Source organism: Aythya fuligula, chromosome 26 (assembly GCF_009819795.1).
Source record: "Aythya fuligula isolate bAytFul2 chromosome 26, bAytFul2.pri, whole genome shotgun sequence".
NCBI lineage: Eukaryota > Metazoa > Chordata > Aves > Anseriformes > Anatidae > Aythya > Aythya fuligula.
This window is the reverse complement of record NC_045584.1, coordinates 2,665,417-2,686,188: the sequence shown is the minus strand read 5'-3', so window position 1 is coordinate 2,686,188 and position 20,772 is coordinate 2,665,417. Positions and strand designations below refer to the sequence as shown.

The window sequence follows — 20,772 nt, the reverse complement described above, 5'->3', positions numbered from 1 at the left end:
AACCTCAGCTCTCCGTCTGGGGCTGTACGAGGCTGGGGGAGGATTTCCACCATCCCCAGACACCCTGGCTCGTCCTCTGTGCCCTGGTGGTGACCCAGGGGGCAGCTTTGTAAGGAACTGCTCCAAAATACTGGCACCGATGGCAGCGGGATGGTTCAAGGGCCAAGTCTCCATGGGACCACTGTGCCTTTGCTCTGAGGTCCCCGTCCGTGCCCCCAAGGGACGGGATGGGCACAGGGAGGTGCCCCGGCTTCTCCCTCGCCTCCCATCCCGGTCTCTGCACGGCCGTGGCCTCTCCCTGCTCCAGCTGCTCTGCACCCGGAGGTGCAATTACCTTCCATACGTTCTCTATTTACGCTCCGGGAACCGTATCATTTTCTAGACCAAAAACATAATTAAAGAGTCGGAGCTGCCTGGAACGCAGCCCTCTCTCCTGCCGTCCTCTCTTATCTTCTCTAAAAATACCCTGGTGTGGCAGCCCCGTGCCAAGGGGCAGCTTGCGGCGGGGCCGAGCCACACAGAGGAGCAGCCCCAATGGGACGGGTGTCCCGCGAGGGGAACGGACCCAAACTCGCCCGTTTTAGCCCCAAGAAGGGGCTGCCCCGCTGGGAGCCCCGTGCCCTGCATCCAGCCCCGTTCTGCTGCAGCTGGGGCTGCGAGGGGTCATTTATGCGAGGAAAGGTTAATTCCGATTTAACTTTTAATGCAGTTTATCTAAGCAATTCTCAAAGCCTCGGGCAGAGGGACTAATTGCGAATTAAAGGGGCTTTGATGATCTTTGCTCTCCCAGCAGAACCGTGCTGGGGTTGGCTCCACTTTATTCCAGAGCAAAATCCACCCAGCCAGAAGATGCAAAGACGTTATCTGCCCAGAGGAAAACAACACCCCTAAACCTCCAGCTTTGCCCCAGGGAACAAAAAACGTCGTCAGGGTGCAAACCTCAGCTCCTGGGGCAAAAGCAACCAGGGAAGAGAGAGGCGGCTGGGGAGCAGGAGCCACAGCTCCACGCACACACCTCCTACCCCCACGTGCACCTGGCTGGCAACGAAACCCAAACCGCTTTGCTGTTTGGCTGGAGAGGCCTCGGTGAGGCTGGGAATTAAATCAAGTGGGCAAAAGGCAGCGAGCACAGCAGGGCTCTCAGCCACCCGTTTCAGGCCGCTCCCGGGAGCAGAGCTCTCCCCAGCTCTCTGGGATTTTTTTCCGCTCGCAGCCACGGCGCTGCTCCTGCCAGGGCTGGACGCCCTCGGCCATCTCGCGCTCATCCTCACCTCTTTGAACGTGCTGATAATTTCCTGCTCCTTCCGCGAGCATCACGAGCTCAGTCCGCGTTTAGAAAGCCCAGGACAGGCTTCAGAAGCACTGCCAGCCCTGACGTGCTCCTGCTCACACACCCGTTTGGGTTGGAGACATGCTCACGTGTGCTAATGGCAGTCAAACCCAAGAAAATCCCAAAGAAACCCCTTTGGAGAGAGGATGTGCACCCACACGGTGCTTGCATGCCCCTAGGAAGCGCCGTACAGAGGCAGCCCCAGGGCAGGAGCCAAACCCAGGGGGTGGTGGGTGCCGGGGGGCTGCAGGCAGCACAGCGCACACCAGGATCCCCCTGCCCCAGGTTGTGGTCGTGGTTTCAGGTTGTGGTTGCCTTCTCGGCACCCCACAGCCCGGTGAGCACGACCGAGGCCATGCAGGGGGCAGCAGCAGAGCCCTGCACACGCTGCCCGACCTCCTCGGCCCCCTTGGAGCCCGTGGGCAGGAGCAGCAAAGGAGCTGACGGCTCTCACCCATGTCTCTCGCCCACGGGAACACTCGGTGCTTCTTCCCATCCCAGAAAAGCGAGCAGCGGGGCGCCCAGTGTGGATCTGGGGACACGAAAACACCTCCCCAGGCCTCCCCCTGCACCCACGCTGGAGGGGAGAGCCCGAGGCACGCGGGGCCTCGCGGGCCGAAAGACGCCGGGGCAGCAGCACCCGCGTAGGGGTCAGGCATTTTCCAGGAGGTGAGAGGCAGCCCAAAAATAAAACCCTGCCCGGCTCACGAAGCACAGAGCCCACGAGCAAAACACGAGTTTGTGGTGCTCCCCCTCTCCTGCGTGGACCTGTGGGCCCAACGCTGTCCCCATGTCCCCAGCGCGGCCGCTCCCTGCAGCGGGGGGTCCCGCGGCCGCACCGCACGCGCGTGGGGAGCGGAGGAGCGAGAGCAATCAGTGGGGTGGGGGAAGGAGAAAAAAAAAATAAAAAGGAGAGTGAAAACCAGCTATGAAACAGCCCCCGGGGACATCCACTCGCCTGGACTTGCTGTAATTGCGCTGCCTCCCAACACAAAGCTGTTGGCGTGGCCCTCTCGTAAAACTGGGAGAAGGAAGGTTAAAAAAAAAATAAATGATTTTTAAATATCCCGAAGGGTCAAAACAACCTTTTAACTCGTCAGCTTGCAGGTTCGAACAGGACTGCGAGTGCTGCTTTCCATAGCTCCCAGGGCCAGACACAGAGCAGCCATCTGAACTGGGCTCCTGCAGGCGTTGCGGGTTTTCCACAGCCAGAAAAAAAAAAAAAACAAGGTAAAGGGACTGGCACCGCACCCCAAAGCCACTTCCCAGCCCTGGCCCGGACACAGCTCTGCAGAACCCATGGGCTGACCCTGAAATAATCCTCGGCAGACAAGGGATGGATCCACCCTGAGAGCCCCTGAGCTCCGAGCCCAGCTCCATCGCCCCGTGTCCGCGGGGAAATCCCTTCTCCCCGCAGCTGTAACTGGCCGGGGGGAAGGAGCTCTGCTGTCTCCTCTCCCCCTTCACCAGCACCTCTGCAAACGGTTCAGCCAAGTGCAACCCCCCTAAAATCACCGACTCTCAAAGCTGCTCCTCGTGAGCCGGGGGCTGGCACGGTTTTAGCACGAGCTTGTCAGAGCCGTGCCCAGGAGCCGGTGGGGAGTGCAGCCAAGGGACCCCCCAGGTTTTGCCTTCGCTTGTTAATTCACACAGAAGTTTAAGGCTGCTTGGGTGTAACCTCCTCTTAGCCCTTACCCGTCCTCCAGGTAACCAGCAGGCCCCGTGAAGGTGCAAAACGCAGCACCCGCGGAGCCTTTGGTGGTAATTTTTGGTAAAAACACCGTTTTTTCAGTAAATTTCAGCAAATACACCGCTCCCTTGGTTACGCGAGCTGGGTCTGTACATCACTCAGCGCCCTGGCGCTGTTGCTGCTGAAAGCAGCAGCAGGAAAAACTTCTCAAAACTGACTTCCATGGCTTGAGGTGCTGCAGCCCTCTCCCTGCAGGAGAGATCCTCGTTGACGATTTTTTCGGGTGCCCTGATGGAGTCGGACACGGGGAGGGGAGATCCAAAAGCTGCTCCAGCGCAGGAAAGGCTGAAGGGTGCTCCTCCTCCTTCACCCTGGGGATTGTTTCAGATGGCCCCGAATACTCCGAAATAATCCTTCCTACTCAGAGACCGGACGGACCCACCTCGAGAGCCCCTGTGGAGCTGAGCATCCTTGTCCTGGAGGCCCAGACCCTTAGAGGAGCCCCTGATGGGGCCGAATATAGGGCTGCCCACGGGTTTTTACTGCTCTGTCCTTGGTGCAGCTGTGAAGCTGAGCAGCTACCTTGAGGCCACATCCAGCAGCAAGCTGACTCTCAGGTTGTGAAGCGAGCAGAGGAGGGGTCTGCTGAGGACTTTTCCGTGTTTGTATTTTCCAGCTGGGCCTCAAACGGTGTTTACAAGGGAAAAAAGGTGTCTGAAGAAGCAGCTTAAAAAACGCACGCATTTCTGTAAATCCTCCCACTTCCAAGATTGTATCAACAAATGAAAGAGGGAGGAGGACTAAAAAACATAAATAGGAGCCTCACATTGACAAGGTCCCTTTGAACAATTTTCAAAGAGCTCCACTGCCAGCTCTCCTATTTGATTTTGTTTTTTTAGACTGTGTTCCTCCACGTACCCGGTGACTCCACCAGTTCAGGTCCCTTCTCTGACTGTTCCTAGAAGAACACAGCCTTGGGTCGGCAGCTACCGAGCGTTTCAGACATCTGCCCAGGACCTGGGCTGTGCTGGGATCTATTTCAGGGTTTGCTCGAGGGGGATGGCACGGCTGAAGGGCTGCACATCGATGCTGAGGATCCCGGAGCTGCTCCCAGCTCGGGCACAGATGCGCAGCGGCCGTTTCCCCCAGCTGTCTTCCACCAAGGGCATCCATTGGGAAGAAGAGTCAAGCCTTTATTTTAGGTGGGATCATTAGAAGCGAAGGCAAACAGAAATCTTGAGCAAACACCGAATGCTGGCAGCCAGGAGAAATTTCAGACGTGGGAGGCCTTTGCTGGATGCCCTGACCTTGTTTGTAAGCGAGCGCCTTCAGGTAGCGACCTGCTACCCCCGGTGCTAAGCAGAGGTAAAACAAAAGCCCCAGACCCCACGGCCAACAGACTGCCCACAGACCAGGCAGAAAACGCTCCTTCAAATCAGAACCAAACAATTTGTGCGTCCTCGAAGCCAGGAAATTCTTCCTTTATTATCCCAAATCCAACGCCAGGAATTTAGCACCTCATCTGCTCCCTCCCTCCCAGCCTGGCTGCACCAGAAGCTGCAGCCTCTCCTCCATCCCGAAGCAAACTGCAAGCCCCGAGCTCGATGCACTGACTACAGATCCTCTCCATCTTCAGAAAAAAAAAAAGTAAAAATAAAAATAATAAAAAAAAAAGCTGTATGAGGCAGCCCTGGGACCCGCACAGCTGATGCTGCGAGTGGTGACAGCAAAGTCCAAGGGACAATTGAGTTTGAGATTATGAGGGGAAAGAAGAAGCGCTTATACATGCGCATAAACCGTAAATAAATGAAAAATAAATCCCATGGAAATGGTGACAGCAGCCCCCAGACAGATCTTTACAAATTGCCTTTTACAAGTAAATAACATTACGGCAGGGTTTATGGGCTGCCCTGGGAGGGGTACGGGCAGCGCTGCAAACGCTGCGGCGGCCGTCAGGAGAAGCCGGGAGGACGTTGGTGGTGCCCACAGCCCAGATCTGCTCCCCAGCAGCACGATGAGCTGGGGGAGAGGAAAAAAATGCAATCCGGCACCCCCAGGCAGCGGGGACGCTGCTGGACGTGGGGATTTTCTAGCATTCATCACGCCAAAGGTTGGTGGAAACCCCACGGGAAGCACACCCCGCTCACCCTTCCCGCGGTGGCCGCAGTGCCCAAACGGCTCTGCCTCAGTTTCCCCAAGATGAAACGGAAAGAAAATGCTCCAGAGCCGTCTCCCAGCACCCAGGGTCTCTCTCACTGAGGATGTTTAAGTGCTCTGAGGTTTCTGAAGGAGCTGCTATAGGGAAAGTATTCATTTAAATGTCTCGTGGCACCGCACATAATGCCAGGCAGATTTCCTTCCATTCTTCTCTAATAGCTTAATAATCCTCAAAATAGTTTCATTGTTAATGCTCCTGGTGTGTATTTTATTAGGGCTTTTTAGGTTGCAAAGGCAGGTAAACACTCCACAGCCCTCTAGCACCTACCAAAGCGCCTCTCACAAATCATTCCAGCTCCTCAAGCACCCGCTCGGGGCGGGGGGACCCTTCCTATTCACACCCCTCCCTTCAGCCAAAGCCACCCAAGACATTTTGAGGTTAAAAACCTCCAAAAACGCAAACTCCTCCTTCCTCCCCCCCGACTTTCAGGGGCGCACAGCGAGAGGAAGGAGGCAGCACCTTTTCTCTTTTTTTACCTGTGAAAATCCAGTGGCTGTTGCCCAGCCCCCAAGAGGGTTTTTTATGCATCCCCTTTTCTGTCTGCTCCCCACCACTGATCCTCCCGTTGCCTTCCACCGACACGCCCCAGGCACCCGCCTGCTGCTGCATTTTCTGCTTTGGGATCTCTCGGTCCCACCCGTGATCCCCATCCCAAAGAGGCAGAAGGGAGGCACCAGAAGAGGCAGAGGCTTATCCAACCCCAGAGGATGCCCGTGGTGTAAGGGGAGATGGAGGCTCAGGCACAAACCTCACTTTAACAGACTTTATCCCGCCTGGGAGGGGTTTTAGCTGTTTGTACGTGTCATTTAGGAGGCCCCGTGTACCACATGCCACGGCTGAGAAGGTGAGAGCTGCCAGGGCTGAGCTAGGAGAGATAAAGGACACGCTGGGAGGAAGGGAGGAACGCGCACACGCCGGCTGCTAGCACGGCAACACCACTGCTGTAGCTGGAGAGGAGTCGGGGGTTGTATCTGTAGGTAAATCCCAGCCTGAGATAGGAGGAAAAGAAAGAAAAAAAAAAAAAAAGAAAAAAGAAAAAAGAAGCAGTTTTGTTTGGCACTCCTGGGGAAAAAGAAAAAAAAAAAAAGAAAATGGAAGAAAGAAAAGAGCCTCCCCCTCCAGAAAATATACAGAAATAAAAATGCAAAATCAGCCCGAGTTCCTGATGGAGAGGCTCCAGGGTACAGCCAGTTATTGAAGTTTTGCAACATAAAGCTTAAATTATTTATTATTATTTTTATTTTTCGAGAAGAAGAGAGGAACAACACGTCTCCTTCCTCAAAAGTTAACAACTGCGCGACACCAGCCCGGCATTGTCTCCCCGTTTTATCGCCGCGGTGCAGCGCTGAGCAGATTCCACCCCAGGGCAGACACAAAACCACAGGGCCACGGTTTCTAATTATACCCTCTATTCGCAGGGAAATGCTTTATTTATTAGCTCTTTGAGCTTCCCTTTCATTCATTCTCAGTCCCGGTCCCGGCAGCGAGGGGCTCTCGACAACAGGGGATTTATTAGGTTTGCTCTGCTCCCCACCTTCCCTGCCTCTCCCTCCTCTCCCCGCTCGGCATTCCAGGCAGCCTCATCACTTTTAATTCAATAACTTGCGGTATAATTACTCCGTAATAACACCATTATCTTAACGTTTACTCAGCAGCTGTGATCCCCTCGCAGCCAGGCGAGGAGGGAGAAGGGGAAGGGATTTCTCCGGGGAGCAGCCGTGGGGACAGCAGCCTTTGTGCGGGATGAAGGTCCCCAAAGGACCCCCAAAAAAAAGCCCAGCTGGAGGTGGGGATGCTCTGAGGGAGGCGCTGAGCCTGCTGCCCTGCTGGAGCCTTTCCTTTTTATCTGCCTTTCCTCGCAAGCTGGCAGGTTTTGTACGCGGAGGAGGGAGACCAAAGGGACAGCCCCGCGCCTGTGATGCTGCAGAAGCCATTTAAGCACACCCAGCGCCTCGTAACCGCCCCAAAAAAGCCCTGCCACTGAGCAAACAGACTGAAAATGAGGGTAGGCAATAGGAAAAGAGCCACCGAAATGCATGGCTGTGCTCTGGGCTGTAGGAAAGGGGCTCACCTGCTGCAGAAATCGTCTCTTCAGACAGAAACGCTGAGCGGGTGCTGTAAGGCGTTTACACATCACCTCAGCTAGCACCTACTACAAAGACTTGCTTTAATTTTTAATCCAGAAACCCATCGGAAAAAGGCTTTCCCCCTTTCACGACGGCACAGTTGGTCAACAGGGTAAGAAATTCTTCTAAACCCGGGCTAAAACTGAAATCCCCCGTGCAGCGAGCGAGGCGGGGAGCAGTGCAGTACGCAGCAGCCACCAGCACCTCCGAGCTTGCCTCGAAAGGCAGAAGATCACCCTACAAGTCCTACCCAGCCTTTACACACAGCCGGGGAGTTGGCACCTTTGGCCTCCTCGCTGCGGTTTGATTTGCTCTGATATCGAACCAAACAAGCCCACTGCTTATTTAGGCAGAAATGTTCCTACACGCACGACGGAAAGAGCAAGTTTCTGCAGCCCCTGCCTGAGCCAGCCGGGTTTCGAAGCCTCCCAGGGGAGGTCAGGTTCACGCAGGTATCGGGTCCTGAAATCACACCCGAAACCCAGCCCGAGCAGCAGCGTGAGGGACGAATTCACGCCGTGCCGCCTCTGTTTCGCACACACACGCCGCAGCGGAGGGGTAAACACAGTTTATTTTGATTGATTATCCATCGTGTAATGCGGAGCTGTAATTCCATCAAGCCATCAAAGCGGCTCAGCAATTATATAAATCACGGGAGGAACGTGAGGAAGGTTTGTCGTTGGAAGCTCCAAATGGAATTTCCTCGCGTTGCGCTGCTGCACCTTGCTTTGTTTTTTAATAACCCGCAGTCAGATTATTTCACTTCCAGCTCTGTTTACACGCCTCTCTCGTGCACCAATTCACGGGATACTGCCGCTGACAGATCGCAGCGGCGTTAATAAGACATTTTATGCTGCCTTCCACTCCCCGGGAAATTTCCTAAGCAAACTGGGGCTGAAACGCAGGCAGGGCGATGAAAAATCACCTGCACCGGGCAGCCCCTTCCACGCAGCTGCAGCTCAGCGGCCCCAGCCCGGCGTAGCTCAGGCAGAACAGGAATCTTCCTGCTTTCAGCTGGGATATAATGAAGGATGCTACAGGGAGCCCTCGGTGCAGCTCAGGTTCCCTTATTTATAAGGTCATATAAAGCCTTTACTACTGAATAGATCTTGCGTGCGGACGTCATTATACGCACACGGATGTACATTATCATAATTAAACCGACAATAAAGCGAATAGGACACTTCGTGATGCATCACCCAGGCTTCGTCATCGCCTTTTTACACCTCTTTAGTTTAAATTTAGTGGAAGGGACAAAGCCAAGCTCGAAGAGCTGCTTCAGGAGCTGGTAACTCCCTGCACCCCCTCCCTGTGCTCTCCCAGCCGGCCGCGACCCCGAGCCCCGGGGCAGGGCAGCGCAGTGCACGCAGAGCCCCGGAGCTCAGCCTCCTGCTGTCCAGAGGGGGAGCAAACCCCCAAATCCTGGCAAAAGGCCCCAAACCAGCAGCCTCGGTGCTGCTGCCAGCGGGCTCTGGTCTGACCACACCTGCTCATCTCAGCCGAAACCAGCTCGGGTTCACACAGCTCCTGCTTCACGGATTTGTAGGGTTCGTGGCCACCTCTCCTCGCCTTCCACCAGGAGCAGGTTCCCCCTCTCCCAGCACAGCAACACTGAAGTGGCTGCGATTCTTTGTTTTGTATTTTTCTCCTTTAAAGATAAAAATAAATCCAACCACTTTGCTTCAATCGCGCGCCCTAAATCAGCATTTGAAATCTTTTAGAGGAGTTTTTTTTGGAGAAGAAAGGGAAGCAGAAGGCACGCGGAGCCGTGCACTGAAAAGCCACCCAAGAGAAAGCACTAAACACGATGCCATTAAGTGGGAAGAGCCCACAACTTTGATGTGACACTTGGCTGTTTGCTGCCACCATAAACTACAGCACACTAAAAAAGTTTGTTAAATGCTCCATAAACTTTAACGCATTACAGAAACACCGCAAAGCGAGGATTTTATTTGGCTCTCCACGAAACCGCGCTTCGTAACAGGCAAAGAACACCAAATGCGTATTTGTCTCCGGAAAAAAACCTGGAGATGTTTTCATCTCTCTAGTCCAGACCGGTGAGTTTGGTTAAGTTGGGTTTTCAGGTGAGAATTACCCAAAAAGAAAGCCCCCGTGCCATGATCCGCATTAGGAAGACAGCCAAAGAGCCAACGGTGATCAAGTTTTGGGGCTCATCCCTGCCCCGGCACCTTTAGATTTTGAGAAACAGCTGAATCCCGGGCATCTGGCAGCACCAGGAGAGCAGTGAAGGGCTAAAAGAGCTCCTCTGGAAAGCAAATTGCAAGGAAAACAGCAGAGCTGGGTCCATGCTTCATCTTTCCAACATATCCGCCTCAGCTCGCATTTCCAAACCTATTCCATGAGGTCTAAACCAGGGCACCAGCCAAGAAGCAAAACTAATCTTTAGGAAAAAAATCCCCCAAAGATTTTAATATTAATGTTCAATCCTCACCGCAGTGGAAACAGGAACCATCCCGTGAGTTTGCCTTTTTGCCCCCAAAGCAGGAGGGGCACGACCCAGCTCCCCGAGGTGCCACCCCGCTGCTCCCAGCGCTTTCACCTGCCCTCCACCGGCATTTCACGCCGGACCCGTGACACTTTCCATCTTTTTGTCCAACGAAACTTGCTGAGAAACCTAAAAATCCACCAGCTGGCTTAAGCATCATTGGCTTTGCATAAAACCTAAAGCCACTTGCAACACGTCACTCATCTGCCCTACGAAGCCTCATGGGAGCTCCGACAGCTGCAGGGCTCCGTGCTTAGGGGTGGGCACAGATTGGGATGAATTTAGGGGTGGGCGAGATGCCCAGCACACCTGGGGATGTAGGAAGAGGAAAAGGACGAGGGCACAGCCCCACAGCCCCGTGTAACCCACCCAGCACGCTGCTGCCATCAGCTCCTGGTTTATAGCAGTTCCTCCAGTGCTGGCACGAGGGAGAAACAAGGGAGAGAACTTCATTTCGAATCCCATCCGCACCAGGGGCTAAATCATTCGGACGGCACGATTTACACATCCCCACCTCTCCGGGCAGTGCATAAAGCACCTCGTGGGCCCATCGCTCAGCTCGGGGTGCTGTCAGGAGGCTGTTTCACAGCGCACGGGCGAGGTTGGCTGCAAGAAACCAGCAAGGCTCCGGCTCCGGGAAGAGGAATGGACTCCCGGTAATGGACTGCGATCCCTTCCCTTCCAGGAAGGCAGCAGCGCAGCCATCAACCACGTCAGGCTGGAGGCAACGCTGATTCATCTCTGTCGCTGGCAGCACCCAGAAGCAGATGCTCCGGAGGAATTACCTGGCTGGGGGAAGCTTCTTCCTAGCCCCGAGCCCCCGCCGTGTGGCGTGGGGCATGGAGCAGGACTGGGTCTGGCAGGGCAGGGAGCGCTTGTACCCTGCAGCATCCGAGGCACCAAATCCATAAATGCTGGAGAAGCAGCAGCCCACAGCCCAGGTCGCTCCTCGACACCTACACAAGGCTCCTGCTGCAACCAGGGATGGCTCAGGAGTGCTCCAAGGAGGCCAGGACCCGCAGGAGCTGGGCAGTCGGAGCCTTCCCGGCCACCAGAGCCCCCCTGCAGCGGGGGCTGACCCCAAGGCCGCTGCTGCCCCTCTGCTGGCTCCCCTCCAGCCCCCTCGAAAAGCCCAGCCCCGGGTTGCTGAGCTCCCATTGAGCCGAGCAGCTCCCAATTCACACACCATGGCTGTGCAGTGCCCTGCGCGCATTTTTACAGCGAGTTCTTCCCTCCTCTCCCCCAAATTTTGCTTCCCTTTCTTCCTTAAGGTTCACATAAAGGCACTGGCAGGACGGCGGGTGTAATTTGTTCCCTCTTTTTTTCCTTTTTCAGGGCAGTGTTTCGAGGCTTTCAGACACCTTGGGGACATTGCCATGTCCCCACAAGCAACGCTTTGTCACCACAGAGAAGAAATCAGAAGTCAGAAGGCTGCTCAGTCCCCTTGACATCAGCAACCCGATGTTCCAGCACTCCCACGTGTGTGTGTGCAGCCCCAAAACATGAACCAAGGACCCCAATGTGCCTCCTGCGAGCTCGCAGCAGCCCTTCCAGCAGGCCAGGCCAGCAGACATTTAATCACCCGGGCCGTTTTTACACACGGATCCGATCCTCAGCCTGGCCAGGGATTGGGTTTCAGCGTGGCTGTTCCTCGAGGTCCCCATTCTGGCCAGGTCCCGGTGCCCTCCCCGCTAACACCAACCCTTGCAGCAGACAAGGGACGGGGTTTTTCTACCCAGGGCTGGGCACTGGCGGGCACAGAGCGCTGGCAAAAGGCACCCCGGCGACAGCACCACGAGGCTGGGCCCTGCCCCAAGAAAACCACCAATTTTCCCCTTTTGGGGTCGTAGTGTGCTGAAATCACCACCGCCGGGAGAGGCTCTGAGAAATGAGGATTTTCCCTCCTTCCCCTCGAGGACACAGGGGCAGGAGGGGTCCCAAACCCCTCTCCAGCAGCTCCAAAGCTGCCGATTCGCAGCTCAGCCCATCTGGTGGCCACGGGGGAAAGACAGACAGCCGGATCTGTAATGCACAAGGAGAGGCTGCCGCTCGCGCCCTTAAGCAAAGGATCAAGTTTGAATTTAAGCCGATCTCTGGGGAGAGGAGGTCACCGAATGCAGAGGAAGCAGCAGGGAATGAACCGACCCACCCCGAGGCCACGCAACCCGGATTCCCCAGGGCTCCGAGGCCGGGGGACAGCCCGGAGCAATTTGCTGTGGGTTTTTTTTTTTTTCATCTCTTGCTCCGAGCGCGCACGCGTGGCCCCGGTGCTCCCTCGCAGAGCACACGAGTGACATTTCTTCGGGGAAACTGGACAGGCTGTTTTCTTCCCAACCCCTCCCCCTCTGCGAATCCTCCCCTCTCTGCAGCTTCCAGCAAAACGCCCCTAATCCCCAAATTCTCTCCCTACCTGCAGCAAGCGCTGAAACCCTACCCGTCCCTTCCCCCAGCCCTCGGAGCGCGCTAATCCATCAAATTCCCTGGCCTCGCAGCCCACCCCCAGCCCCGACGGCAGCAATCCTGGCACCAGATGTCCGCTCACAAAGGCCGGCCATCAAAAAGCGACCGTCCCACGGCTGCGTCCCGAGCACCCTTCCTTCTTCCACCGCCGTGCCGCACAGGGCTCACCCAAACCTCATCCGAGCCCACCGAGGGGCTACGACCCCCCTCCGGGAGCATTTAATCCGGGGGAGCACTGAAAAATAAAAGGGGTTTTATTGAAATAAATAAATAAAGCAGAGCCCCCCCCCCCCCCCCGCAAGACATCTGTGCTGTGTCCACGCGGTGGCTGGAGCAGCGTTAGCGGCGACTTTGGTGGAGCGTGCCCGTGACAAAGCAGTGCCCGGCCTCCTCCTCGCCGCCTGCCAGCGGGATTTAGGGAGCCCGAGCGGGCTGCAGATTAGCCAGCTGGATTATCTGCGTTTGTTAAACCTGACCGCAGGCCCGGCCTCTAACACAACGCACCCAGCTCCAGGGATTTATAGGAAGGGAAGTGGAGGGGGGGGCAATCCCCACCCCGAATCCTCGGTGGCTTCTCCGGCACGCTGATTTTCGTCCCCCTTCCTCCTTCCCCTTTTTCTTCTGTTTGCGGGTGTTTGGTGCTACTCCTTCCACGTCACAAATCCTCGGTAACTTCTCCAAAATGCTGATTTTCTTCCCCTTTTTTTCCCTTTTTCTTCTATTTGTGGGAGTTTGCTACTATTCCTTCCACACTACTCGCATCAGCCTCCTCCTGCAGGTCCCGCTGGGCACTTCACAGCCTCACCCCTCACCCTAATCTCCCCAAAACGATTTTGAGCTTTCCCATATTTCCTGCGGGGAGCTGCGTGAGGCAACGTGCAGCCGGGACCACGCAGCAGGGATGGGTTGAGCCTGCAGAAGCCCCGCCTGAAACCCATCCCAAAAACCAGCCACGTTGAGAGCCAGCCCGAGGAGCAAAACCCTAGAGGACGAGAACAAAACCCCACAGGATGAGAGCAAAACCCCACAGGACGAGAGCAAAACCCCGTTTCTACACCTAGGGCTTTGCAACCATCTCCACAGGGCTTCACCTGGCGGTGCTGAGGCTTGGGGGGGAAATGTTACCTGTCATTTTCTCTGCTACGCCCCGGTTTAGTGCTGCCGTTACAGCATCTCTTTATTTATGGCGTTACTTCTGTCATTATAACGATCCGACAGGAATTCCGCGTGCCAATTCCGTAACGACGCTTGCTGCTATTACCATAATGATCCCGCCTGAATGGCGCAGGTGCCATTATCAGAAAATCTGTTTGTAATAGAGAATCAGCTGCAAGAAGAGGCATTACGCCCAAATGAACTATTTAAGAATTACCACAAACAGGGGGCTGGCCTCAATTCCCCGAGCTGCACCGGGCTGCTGCCTCCCCAGCGTAAATCCATCAGGTGAAAGCAGAAGGCAGCCTGCGAGGAGTGAGCTCAACGCGTGGCGGCCTCGCGTGAACGAAGTGATCTCTGCACAGCCTTTAGGATGGAGGTTTTGTAGGGCACTTTCTAACCCACAACAAGAGCATTGAGTAGCACACAGGGAAAGAAACACCCGTACAAAACCCTAAAGAACTTTTCTGGAAACAGAGAGGCAGGGCAGCTCCTTTGCAACCCCCAACGTGGCCGAGTGCACAAAAGTTTGGGCAAAATTCAGGCAGCAGCCACTTCAGAAGGGATTTAAGGTGCACGGGAAAAATAAAGGTGTTGCACAGTGCAGCCAAGAGATCTCTGTCCCTGCATCATCCCCTGCACGCTCACAGCTGTAATTCCTGCCCGGTGCCTCCTGATCCAGAGGGCTGCACGTGGCACAGGGTATTTATTGCTCCTGCCACGTAGCTCTGGAAGGGCAGCGACTCCTTCAAAACGAGCTCTGCACTGACGCTGCCCCACTGCCAGCATCTGCACGAGCACCACGTCTCACACCTTCCACAGTCCCTAATTTTACCAGTTCCTTCCTCACACCCGCGAGCGCAGCGTGAGATGAAGTCAAACATAACCAGATGACACTCCCCCAGCGCCACGGGATGCGCTGAGATCTCTGCTGGACCAACCAACAAAGCCTTGCATGGGAATAAAAACCCCTGGGGGTCAAAACCTCTTCCAACACGGTGGAGGTGACTGGGTAAAATTCAGGTGAGCGGCACTACGAGGCGCTTACTACACCAGGGCTGTGCAGAAGCCAGCACGAAATGGGCGAGTGGCTTCCCTCCAGCTCGTTGGGGGCCAGTGGCAGACCCCTTGTGGCTCCTCCACCTGGTTCCACGGGGCAGCCTCCCGAAAGGCACCGAGGACGGACTCACACAACCTCGTTTTCCTCCTCGATGCACAGCCAGGTGAACCCAGAGCTGTTTTTTTTTTCTTTTTTCGCCGCCCGCAGCCACACGCGGCAGATGGGGACGCTCGAGCAGGAGTCAGAGGCACTGGCTCTGCTCCTGGCCTCGCCGCCGACCTGCCATGGGAGCCTGGGCTTCTTCTGCCTCGTCTCCTTTTGGCCGGGAGCTTCAAACCTGTGCCACTTGAGTGCTTTCTGCTGGTAGGCCCCGAAACACTTCACAGGAAGGAGTTCTGCATCGCTATCCCCATTTTACAGACAAGGAAGCTACCAGATTGCCATTTCCCCAAGGCTGTTTTTCTGGCACGCTCCTTAGAGATTAAATCTCGTGCAAATAGCTGCACTGGAGAAGAATCTGTACCTACAGGCCAGATTCAACAGCGAGGGTAAAGAGGGTGGTTGAAAGCTCTGTGATCAAGGCTAAGAAGCACAATAAAACGCCGTACCCTGCTTTTCCAGCTCTGCAGGGTAAGGAGGGATTTCCTCAGATGCCTGCTGCAGCTGTCACCTTCGCAGGAACTCAGCACCTAACGCTCAACTCGCTGTCTTCACGCCGAGCCCTCAGCGTTTATTTTGGTCCCTCCAGCTCCCGAGGAGCGATAGCGTCTCCACCGTAACTTCTCTGGTTTCCACGCCTTCAGAAATCACCAATTTGTGTTTCGGCAAGAGGGGGAAGTCGCAGAGCAGCCAGAGCACGGGGCTGCAGCCCCAGAGCTCCCCCGCTCCCCCTCCCAGTGGCAGGAAGGTTTGGGACAAGCGCCCGCACTTCTCCTTGAGGTGCTGCACCTCTCTGCACAAGGGGGGATCGCTGGCACGCTCCCAGGATGATAAAGACACCTTCCCTCCATCCTGGCAGGTTCTTGGAGCAATAACACGAGGGGATTGTGACCCTTAGGGTTTTCACTCCAGGGATGGAAAGCAGGAGAGGGGAAGGGACGTCCTCTGCACAGACCCCTCCCAGGTGCAGAACCAACCCCGGGAACACCGTCGGAGCGAGCCTTGCTCCCACGTCCAACACATTCCTCCCCAACGAGCCAGAGGGTGGCTGGAAAGGCACAAATCATCTCCAGACGCTCGTTACGGTGGAGAAAACCCAAGTTGTGAAGAAACTGTTCAAAGAGCCGGATCAACGCAAACACAGATTTTTCACCTCCTCCTTTTTGTGGAAGAAAAACCCACAGCAGCCAAACCCAACGGCACAAGCCTGTAAATAAATGTTAGCCTCCCAAAGCACCGGAGCCGCCGAGCACCTTTGCAGCCAACACACAGACCAGCGGCGGATCACGGACCAAACCCTGCTGAATGCTGAACTGGTTACGAGAGAAGAAACATTTCTCAGTGCAGGTGGCTTGCTATTCTCAGAAAGTCTCCTTTCAGCAGATGTTCCTCTGTGTGTGGCGAGCCCAGTGTGCCTGAACTTATGATTTCTCTTCCTCTAAGTGATGCTTTCAGGGAAAGGGTAATGAAAGAACACGGAGATGTAGCTATACAAAGCACAGGCCAGAGAATTCTTTTCTATTCTTTCTTTTCTTTCTTTTTTTTTTTTTTTTAAGAGAGGAACCATAATATTAATGTTTGAAACTGCTTTTCATATATAGCAATGATCAGCTTCATCTCTACATTTTTTGCCTTAACTGCAGGAGATCTTTCCGCCAACGAATGATATGAATTTAAATTTAATTTTGAGCGTCCCTTTAAGCGCCTCGAGTCAAAGCAGCTGCTGCGAGCTCAGAGTTAGAGCCTCGATGTAAAAGTTACCTGCGACATAAAAGGAGTTTTTGCTACAGCAAGGAAGCATAAAGGGATAAAATATGGCCATGGCTTGGGAAAGCTCCAGCTGCACGGCTCCTGGAACAAAATGGAGCAGTTTCCCCCCATCTCACATTTCTAAGATTACACATCCCCGACTAGCCCGCACCTCGAGCTTCACTTCTCCACAGCAGAACGCTGCTGTAGTGGCCAGCGAGCTGTATAAAGCAGGGAAAGCGAGTTATATTTTAATCCCGGGGCCAAAGCACCGTTGTGCAATGTTTGCAGTGAGTGAATTTGGGGGATTGCTCAAAGCCAAACCTGTGGCCTGACCCGAGCTGCAGGAGCATCGCGCACGCAACTGCTGAGGACCTGGGCTGCCTATTAAGCATGAACAACTAATGAGCAGTCCCGGCGTAGGAAAAATACACAAAGGGGGGATGAGAAAGGGGTTATTTGGGCCAGTTGGGGCCCTTTGTAAGGCAGGCGCGTGAGGGGGGAGCAGGACGCGGTTATCTTTTGCCTCCCGCTTTGTGGAGGCGCTGGATGGGGAAGCAAGGGGACAAACCCCCCTGCCCATCGCTCGGCTGTTCATGGCCACAAGAAAGGCCAAGGGCAGCCGCTCAGAATTAGTCTGGTCTTTGGGTTTTGCCCCGTAACCCCAAGGCAGCCCCGTCGCCCTCCGGCCCCCCGCATCCCCGCTCTCCCCTCAGCTCCAGGCCCCAGCCCTTGGGATGCTGCCCGGAGACCCGCGCTAGCGGGGCTGGGAGGGCGGCTTTGCCCTTTTTTTCAGATTATTTTTTTAAAAAACCGAGAAAACAAATAAAGACTTTTGCAAATCAAACCGCCTCTCCTGAGTCTCGCTTCGATGCTGGAGGGGTCCCGGGGCTCTCCGAGGAGGGTTTGGGGCGGAGGGCAGCGGGGATAACGAAGGGGCCGGGGTCCGGGCTCGGTGCTTACCGGCAGGGCCCCGCCGTCCCTCGGCACCACCGGGGCCATGGGCGCCGCGACCCCGCTGAGGAGCCCGGAGCGGCGGAGGGAGGAGGAGGAGGAGGAGGAGGAGAAGGAGGAGGAGGAGGAGGAGGAGGAGCCGGGGAGGGGCCGGGCCGAGCCGGGCGGGAGGCCCGGGGAAGGGGGAGAGCGGCCGGGGCTCGCCCGGATCCCCCCTTCCTCGCCTCAGGGCGCCCGGCTCCAGGCTTTGGGGTCGACCCCCCCCTTAATCCCGGGCCTGGTTCTGGTGGGTCCCTGCCCTCACACAGCGGCTCTGGCATCCCCCCCCCGTCTGGTTGTGTCGGGGACCCCCGGGCAGACCCTGTGAGGGACCCCCAGAGCCTGCCCCTGGGGTCCCTCACCCCACAGCCTGGCCGTGTAGGGTCCCCACACAGCGACCCACACACGCAGCCCCTTCCCCACAGCTAGCACCGTCCTCCCCGAAATAAAAAGCAACGGATCCCCCCCCAACACACACACACACACCATCTCCCACATACCAGGGGTGCCCCAGCTCCCCGAGTACACCCTGGACACGCCACCACCATAAATTTGTCCCCATGGGGCTGCTGCTCACAGGGAGCAATGGGGAAACCGAGGCACCGCGGCTGGGGCTTGTGGCACCCGAGCTCTTCCCGGGGTCAAAATCCCTTCTGAGGTGAAGCCCCCGAGCCCTCAGGGTCCCAACCAACGCACAAAACCCTGCCCCGAGCAGTCCCACTGCCAGCACATCCCCGAGAGCCGAGAGGGAAGGGGTTGCGGCAGGGATAACTCCCCCCCGCCTTGAGATTTTTGGCACCACAAAAGCAAACAGCACTCATCAGTCCTTGCTACCTTGGGTTTATGCTACGATCAGATAAACTCTCACCTCCCAACACTTAAAAAAAAAAATAATAAAATAAAACCCAGCAACAAAAGCCACAACCTTCTTCATTTATTTTTCATAGAGCTCAGCAGACGTGCAAAGCTCTTGCAGCCATCTGTAAAGAGAGAAGGTAATTCCTAGCCTGAGGACTTTATGGTTTAAATAAGACATTAGACAGCAAGAGAGGACAGCAAAGAGAAAGGAGAGGATTGGTGTGCAACAAAAGGGTTTCTTCAGAAAGAGATTAGGGTATCACGACTGCTACATATACGTCTTTGCATTGACTCCATACAGGATTTCAGAGCAGCTCTGTTATCTCTGCGCAGGAACAAAACACTCTGTACTTGCTCTTTTCCAAATCATACCAAGAAGCTGGAACCAAACAAAACCCCCAAACACAAAATCACAACAACAAAATTCCTTCCCTTCCCTCCTCTCCCTCTCAATTTTTTTTTACACAGAGAGATACTTTGCAGTTTTTTGAATGCTTGGAGTTGAAAAACCCTCGGTCATTTGGGAATTCTCCGAGCCAGCGACCGTAGCAGGGCTGAGCACAGAGAGGCTCTTGGCAGGCCCCAGCGCGGAGAGGGCCGCACTGGAGCATGTGCCTGGGAGAAGGGGGGGCAAAGGAGGCCACATACATTTTTAGAAGAAAAAAAAAAAAGGGGAAAAAAAAAAAAGCAAAAAAAAAAAAAAGCGTCACCGAGGCCTGCCTGGCGTGCACGCCAGCACTGGGGGCTGGGAGCGGGGGAGCGCGGGGAGAAGGAACGCTCGGTGGATGGAAGTGAGGATCCAGATTGAAAACAGATGGGATTTTTCTTGCCAACCTGACATCCGAGACTGCGGGAGGCGGGGTAAAACTTCCCGTTCGGAGAGGCTGGCAGCCAAGCGATATGGCGGGGGGGGGGGGGGGGGGGAGGACGGCGAAAAATCCCAGTTTGGTTGAAAATCCCTTCTCGTTCCCTCTCGCTGGGGCTCCCTTGGACGGCAGAGAGGAGCCCGGCGGAGCTGGGTTGTTTTTAACGCTTTGCGAGGTTTGATTTTACCATTAAGTATCTGATTCATCCGTTCCTGCGTGTTGGAGCCAAGCCCAGCCTGGCAGTTAGTACTTGCCCTAGAAGACATTTTAGGGGCATTTCGCACCCACACAGATCCCTCTGCACATGCAGACGAGGGAAACCTGCGTACGTGCACATGCCTGGAATAACCCCATGTGCCTTCGCCCTCCCGTGCGGCACCAACCTGCGGCTCAGCACCAGCACCAGCCTCCGCCCCGGGATGGGACGAGCTGGGATGGGACGAGCCCTCGCTCAAGGGCAGCTGCAGAGGTCCAGGTGTCTGCACCCAGAAGGGAAAAGAGGCAACGAAACCCTCTGCGAAGCCCAGCACCCCTTGGCAAAGCTCGGGCACCTGAGCTGGTTCGCCTCCAGCAGCCCGAGCCGCCCAGCTTTTGAGCTGCAAACAAATGATGCAAGAGCCCCGCGGTGCCTCGGCGATGATAATTCACCCAGGAGCAAATTTGTGCGGGTTTGGGGCAGGGCTCAGGCAGCTGCGGCTCCAACACCCCCGAGCCTCTCCAGGCTGCACCTCCACCTTGGCTCCTCCAGCTTCAGCACAGATCCCACCCGGGCTGCACAAGCCACAGAGGTGCCAGAGGTGTCCCCAGGGACTTGGGGACGTAGGGCCACGAGTGCCCGGGCTGATGAGTGCCACGTTTTGGGGCCAAGATTGCAGCGGGACAGCAAAAGACTCGGCGAAGCTGAGCGCAGGCATCCCCCCCCCAAGCCTGGCAGGGACAGGGGCTGCGCGCCCCCCCTGCGGACTTCACAGCTACTTTACAAACCAGAAACAAAAAGTTAATGGTGCAGCCTTGACCACATATTTTCCAGGGGCTCTGGGAGACCAGCTCTCCGCAAGCCGGCTAACACACACTCTTTTCATTCAGAGCTTTAAATACCCAATTGTGTCTGTTTTCAGCACACTCATTTTTAGCATTTTAATGATACGGTCTCCAGCTCTCGCCCTCTTTGGATTGGCCTCGGTGAGGGGTTTTTTTTTTTTCCTTTTTTTTTTTTCTCCCCTCCTTTTTAACGTCTCGCAGGGCGAGAGGAGAAGGGGAAGGGGGTTAGCAAGAGGTCACACATTTCTCCTAACCCAAGTGTTTTTCCAGCAGGCAGGGGGTCCTGCTGGGGACAAAGCTGAAGCAGCCCCTCCGGCTGCCTGCGAGCACTGCACCTTCCACTGCTGGTCCTCAGCGCAGGCGCGGGCTGGGCTCACTGCCCTCGCCCGAGGCTTTCGGGAAGGTGCAGGGGCCGGGCACGATGCCCACGGGACGCAGCGGGCAGCAGCGCCCGTCCCCATGCCCCATCATAGCCAAAATCCCGCTCACCACCATCGGAGCAGAGGGAGTCGGGGTTTCCCAGTGCCATCGCTTCTCCTTCCCCTGTAATCGGAGCTTTCT

At 55.7% G+C, this 20,772-nt stretch overlaps 1 protein-coding gene across 17 annotated transcripts in view; it reads right to left on the bottom strand.

Moving 5' to 3' along the window:
• The window catches only part of PTPRS (protein tyrosine phosphatase receptor type S), a 151,073-nt gene that overhangs the window by 113,029 nt on the left and 17,272 nt on the right, over positions 1-20,772 (bottom strand). The window contains exon 1 of one of the 17 annotated variants that reach the window (XM_032203551.1): positions 17,417-17,435. The exons of the other annotated variants lie outside the window; for them this stretch is intronic. The gene's annotated coding sequence lies outside the window, so the exon portion shown is untranslated. Of the gene's footprint in view, positions 1-17,416; positions 17,436-20,772 lie in introns of those variants that run through there. 17 annotated transcript variants of the gene reach the window in all.